The sequence below is a fragment of the Rattus norvegicus genome, chromosome 1, assembly GCF_021556685.1.
Source record: "Rattus norvegicus strain SHRSP/BbbUtx chromosome 1, alternate assembly SHRSP_T2T, whole genome shotgun sequence".
Classification (NCBI taxonomy): domain Eukaryota; kingdom Metazoa; phylum Chordata; class Mammalia; order Rodentia; family Muridae; genus Rattus; species Rattus norvegicus.
Genome location: NC_141534.1, coordinates 21706786 through 21713271, shown reverse-complemented (window position 1 = coordinate 21713271; position 6486 = coordinate 21706786). Strand labels below are relative to the sequence as shown.

General features: G+C 43.5%; 1 pseudogene; it reads right to left on the bottom strand.

Moving 5' to 3' along the window:
* Positions 1 to 4870: 4870 nt before the first annotated feature.
* LOC120100398 (U2 spliceosomal RNA) lies at positions 4871 to 5019 on the bottom strand (annotated as a pseudogene).
* Positions 5020 to 6486: the final 1467 nt, after the last annotated feature.

The window sequence follows — 6486 nt, the reverse complement described above, 5'->3', positions numbered from 1 at the left end:
GAAAGCACGTGGCTGTGTTTTGTTCTATGTTTTGGGTTTTTTTTGTTTGTTTGTTTGTTAGTTTTGTTTTGTTTGTTTGTTTGATATACCAAGATAGAGGAAAGCAAAATAGCGAACTTGAATTTTTGTCATGTGCCAAGTACTGTTCTAGCTAATGTTCTCTTTCCTCTTTAAACCAACTTCAGGCTGGGAATAATTCTTGCGCTGTTTTGCTGAGAAAGAGATTGCAGCTTGGTGAGGTTACCAGTCACATGCTGGTTTCAGAAGAACTGAGATGGAGCAATGGGCGTTCTGCACCCACCTAGCTGCTGGGATTCTAATCTGCACACCAGTAGAGTGTCAGCAGGGCCCCCTGAGATCTAAGACAGATGAGAGAGGCCAACCGCCAAAGCCCTGACACCAAGCCCGATGACCTGAGTTTGACCCACAGAACCCATATGGTGGAAGGAAAGAGTCAACTCCTGCAAGCTGACCTCTGACCTTCACATGGGTGATGCAGTCCACGGGTAAGCCACTCCCAACACTAAAGAACTATTTTTAAAAGTATTAATTTAGAGGAAACACAACCAATTATTCTCCCAGCTACAAAGTTACCTGGTTTTCATTTTAAAAAGAAAGCCCACATGTTAGATGTAAATTTCTTTAACCAAGAACAAAAAATACTCAGAATTAAAAACTTCAAGACAGAAATTCTGTCCCCTCTCCTATCAGTACATATAGATTAGTCCAATACAAAAATAAACATTGACTTTATTGATTGAAAAAATGTCTTGCGTTTATTGAATGAATTAATCAAGAAGCCAAAGTCCCTCAGGACCATTTCCATGCTTCCTTTCCAAATATATTTTCCATATTTACTATGTTTCGCTGATATAATCTAAATATATGGTTACAGCTTTTGAAATTGATTTATGTGAGGCAGAATCTTCCTAGATATTTGATGCCTATCCTTGAACATTTGGTCCTCCTGCTTTGGTCTCCTGAATCGTGGCCTTAACACCTTACCTAATATAGCCTAAGTATTAACCTCTAATGAACTTGACACTGTGGATGACTTTTCTTTGTCTGTCAAGAACCGAACAGCTTTGTGCATGCCATCATTGACAATCCTTAATTTTCAAGGGGGCAGCTGAGGAATGTTCACCATGATCTTTGGAAGTTCAAGTTTTACCTGCTTCCCAGATCACAAGTGTGCACCTCTATATTTTTGTTCACTTTTTTGAGACAAGTTTTCTCTGTGTGGCTCTGACCACCCTAGAACCAGCTCTTGTAGACTAGGCTAACCTTAAGCTCCCAGAGATCAATCTGCCTTTGCCCCCTGAGTGCTGGGATTAAAGGCATATGACGCGGCTGCCTGGCAATACTTCTACACCTTTTATTTAATTTAAATTTTATCTTTCTTTGGACCTCTTGGTGCTGGTCTGTAATTCCAGCTATTTGGGAGTGTGAGGCTGGGGGATCACAGGTTCAACAACTGCCAGGGCTATAGATGTAGTTCAAAGCCAGGGCAGGTAATACAGAACCTGCCCCAAAGGTAAAAAGAAGAGAACAAAAAGCCTTTCAGGAGTGGATTGTTTGCCTACAAGAAAGATGCTGGGCTTGAATTCAAGCCTCAGATGCAGGCCCGGAGAATTTGCTATTCACAGCGACTGCTGACTGCTGTTTTTATCCACCTCCCTTTTATGTGTATTGTTTAAACCCCCCATCTCTCCTTTATCCCTACCAGTTTCCTCAGCAACACCCAATGGACAGCCTCCCCATGCTACCATTGAGCTGTCTCCATCATATCCCTAGGTCCTGTTATAAACCACACACTGCTCCATTCAGTTTCCTCGGTGCCCCGGCTTCCTCGCCTGTGGCTGCATCAATCCATAAAGCCTTGTCAGTAGGGCTTCTGATGGACGCTAGGGCTGCACGAAAGGAACAGGTGCTCCTCCCTTTCAAAATCCCATGATCTTATATTTACTTATATAAGGTTCTCATGTATGTAGAATGAGTCGGTGGGTGTGTTTTGAAAACCACACTATGATGTTCACTAGCTTAATACACTAATTCACAGGAATTCGCTGTCAAACCTCATCACCAAAGGTTTTCCTGAAAGTTTTCCCTCAGGCAAAGGTGATTTCTCATCATTTGACTGATTGGTCAAAACTGGCTGATAAAGTAAAGCTCAACCATTTCTTGGCTGTTTTCCTTGGGTCTTTGCTGTTCCTCGTATCTCCATGAACATCAGCCATCATCCCTATTAAAACATCCCCTGCCTCCCTGCCTTCTCCTTACATAGACTGTCCACTCAGTGCCCAAGTCAAGCTGTAGACGGAGTCATCTAAACCATCAAACATAAATATATTGTTTGCCCTTTCTGGGTCACTGAGGAATCAAAAGAAAAACAAGGAAGCTTAACCAAGATCTGTGTCAGCCCAGAAGAAATCTCAGCCCAAAGCTGCACAGCTCCTGGATCAGTCATCCATATAAAGACAGCAATGGTGGCTAATACAGCATGATTCTAAGAAGTCTGAACAATGTCTCATTTCCTAACAGTATAGCCTTGCCTTGCTTTGTAAGCGTCTTCTGTTCCCTGACTTCCTTTTGGAAGATGAGCTGGTCTGGTCAGCTCCCACTCTTGGTGACCTCATGCAGACATACAACGATCCTTGCCTTCTTGTGTAAACTGTATTTCTTGCTTAATTAAAAAAAATCCATTCACTTTGTGTGTGTGTGTGTGCTGGGAAGCACACACCAGAGCTCCTATGGGGGTTCTACCCTACTGTATGGGTTCTGAGAATCAGACTCGGGTTGTCTGGCTTGGTGGCAAGCACCGTTGCCTAAGATTGTCTAGTCTTCCAAAGGACTGTCTTCTTCAATCCCCAAAGCTGTGTTCTCAGACCATCTAAGGCAGTGGTTCTCAACCTGTGGTTCACAATTCCCTTTGGAGTTGAATGACCCTTTCACAGGGGTCACCCTAAAACCACCAGAAAGCCCGGTTACTTACAATATGATTTATAACTAGCAAAATTATAGTTACACTGTAACAACAAAAATAATTTGATGGTAGGGGCCATTATAACATAGGAACTGTACTAAAGTCAAAGCATTAGGAAGCTTGAGAACCACTCCTCAGGAGGAAGAAGAGTTCATCTGTCTAGGTCCTGGCAGAGCTCACTTTTCCCACCCCAAGTCTTTCCTTAGGGTGGGGGATGCACACTGAGCTTTAAAGATTCAATTCTTAGGAACACAGACCTCGTATCCACCCAGCTTGCTCTGTACCACAAACTGGGCATTTCAAAATTGTCGGTATTTGAAGGCAGAGCCAGGCTCCCTGTATCGGTGTACAGTAGTCCTTTGCCTATCCCCAGTTTCTGGTGTTTTTCTGGCAATCTTTCGAGGTGTTTGGCTTACAGGCACCCCATTCTAACCCTCTGCCTTCACTGATGTTCTCCCTGCCTCTGCCCCTGTGCTTCTGCCACGTCGTCCTCTCTGGAGACATCACAAAGAATGCATTTCAGCCAGTTAGGAAAATGGGTTTTAAGGTTTCATGATTAGAGCGTCTAAAAAAGTAAACATTCCTTGCAGTCTGCCTGCTCCTCTTTGATGCTCCAAACTGTGGCCCATAATTTTTTTTTTTATGGCTTTTGAATCAGCCAGCCGACAGACAGGACCTTTTACAGGTAAAACTCAGGCTTCTTGCCACACCTATAGAGAGTTGGAAAATGATGGGTGATTTCAGAGGCGCATTCTACTTGGTGTGTGGACTCCTGAAACTCCGTACAGCTAGTTTAGATGGCCCCTGGGACAGTGAGCTTGTAGAGACCTTCAAATCTCATCGGTCTCTGGAAGGAACTCTCCTAATCCTCTGAGGAGGAGGAGTTTCTAGAGCAGAGTAAGCAGCTAGAGAAGCCTCGCTCTAGACATCTGACTCATGCTGGTTCCTAGCTGTGTAACGGCAGACCTCTCTTCCCCTTCTCTCCTGACTCACCCAGATGTGGAGCAAGGTTCACAGCAGGGTGGAGGCTACAAGAAATAGAACGCGGAAGACCAGCGCCGCTGGTCTCTCCATGAGTCAAGCTGCACAGGGGAAGCCACGTAGGACAGAGGTCCACAAACCAAGGAGGGAGCTCTACCCACTTTGACCCCTGAAGTCTGCAAATGTGGTCATCCATGCCCGGAACCACAACCTTGGTGTCAGGATACAAGACTTTCTCTCCTTTTGGAGGTTCCAGCTGCGGGTCCTCAGTAGAGGTCTGCAATAGGAGGAAGACAACAGAAGCACTCGTGACCATATATGGAGATGCTCCAAACTGTGTCTAGAAATGCCAGGAGTACTTGGTGCCTGGCACTCATGACTAGGGCACCGGAGCCGTAAGACTGCGGTGTATGGCCTTAAATGCAGCCTGTGGACTGAGGTGGGGTGTCCTGACCAAGGCAATCAAACCACTTGCGGCTAGAACTGATCGAGGAGAACATAATTTGGGCTTCTTCTTCTTCTTCTGTGCAGTTTCCATGTTCTCATGTCTACCTTCCCCACACAAGATTTGTAAGATTCTTAGAAATGAGTTTTGCCACTTTGAAAAGATTCACGGGATTCTAAATCTTCTAGAAACGAAAACTGATGTGTGGTGGGTCATGCGTTCCTCTTTTCTTGGTCAATTAAATGATAAATGTGCTGAATCCTACTTTGGGGAGAAACTTCAAGACTTTTTGCTGAGGATTTTTTTCAGTCTATCTATATTAGTCGATGTTGATATAAATTTCTTTAATTGTTAAGGGAAACCAAAAGTATAGTCTATTCATTCTGCTTTCCATATGAATAGATAAATGTGTATTTAAAATGATATAAGTCATTTTAAATAATTTAAATAAAATATAATTTAAGTGATATATAAAATAAATATAAATATATTCACATGTTAGCTTTAGTTAGACTCTCTACCCTCATCTGTCTCACTTCCTTTTTTAATTCCCTTTGTCATTTCCCATCAGATTCTACACTTGATCTTAGCCAAAAGGCCGAGAAGCGATCCCCATCAGATTCTGAATAACACTTCATAACTTGCTTCCTGGTTCACTAATTTTCCTTCAATTGTCTGTTTGATAAACTTTTTATTCAGTTCTTGTTCAAATGTTTGTTGGCATACTTCCTTCTCCCAGTAGTTATTGCGTTTATCTTTTCTTTCTTCCCCATGTGTGTGCGTGTGTGCACGTGTGTGTGTGTCTGCGCACACGCGCATGCACGTGCGTGTGGTATATGCACAAGTATGTGGTGGCAGGGGTTGGTGAGGCACACGTCCTCATGCTTGGCCATGCACAAGCCACAGGAAGATATCAGAATCTTTCTTTTTTGTTCCACCTTAATTAATTATTTTTTCAGACAGTATCTCTCACTGAACCTGGGACCATGTGTTCTGGGTAAGTTGGATGTCCAGTGAGCTCCTGGGATCCACCTTTCTCTACACACACCGTGCTGGTGTTTATAGACGTACATGGCTGTGGTCTTTCTCCTCCCATACTTGTGATTAACGCATACCCAACTTTTATGTGATTGCCCTGGATTTGAACTCAGTTCCTCTTGCTTTTACAGCAAGTACCTGACTCACTGAAGCCGTCTCCCTAGCCTTCTCTTATTTTATTAAACAATGGTGTGGAAGGCATCACTATCCAGTAAACTGCTCAGGGCTCGTCCCTAAGACCTTTGACATACATTCAAGAGCATTAACTGATGTGCACAAAACTGTCCATCCCTCTAGTCCCATTTACTTTGGCACAGTTTGTTCATTTTAATTTTTCTCAACACTCTGACCTACCAATCTCAGCGTCTGCTGACAATTCTCAACTCTAAAGATCATTACGATGCTCGCCAAAGGCTAGTTGTCTGTTTCAATAATTTTTTTTACATAGGTTGGTTGGAATTCTCTCTGCTCAGAAGAATTTCTCCCCACTTGTTTACCTTGTCAATGGTTTGGATCACTGTGGATTTGTGCAGACTTGATTTATTCCATGAGGAATGATAGGAACCACTGCTCCCGTTTCTTTTGCTTTCCCATTACCCCAGACTTTATCAGGCTTTAAAGTTTTTATTATTTTTATTATGTTTACTTGTGTGTATTTGAGGTGTTGGCTGTGCACATGAATACAGTTGTGCCCAGAGTCTAGAGATGCCACTTACCCCCTGAAGCTGGGTGGTGGCAATCGTTCTAATGTGGGTGCTGGGGACTGAACCTTGGTCCCCTGCAAGAGCAGTGCTGGCTCCTAGTGACCAAGCAGTCTCTCTAGTCCACTTAGCAATATCTGAAGCTAGCTCTTATCTTACATGATCTACGTATATTCAGCAATGCCTTGCTTTCTAGTTCTACAAGGTTCATCTTTGGCTCCCCTTCCTAGACATGGAAGCATCCATTGTCCAAGGAATGCCTTTCAGACCCTGAGCTAAGGGGCAGAAGTGTACATTTTATACACTGAAGCAGGCCTGGCTTTCAGGTTCTCCCAGCA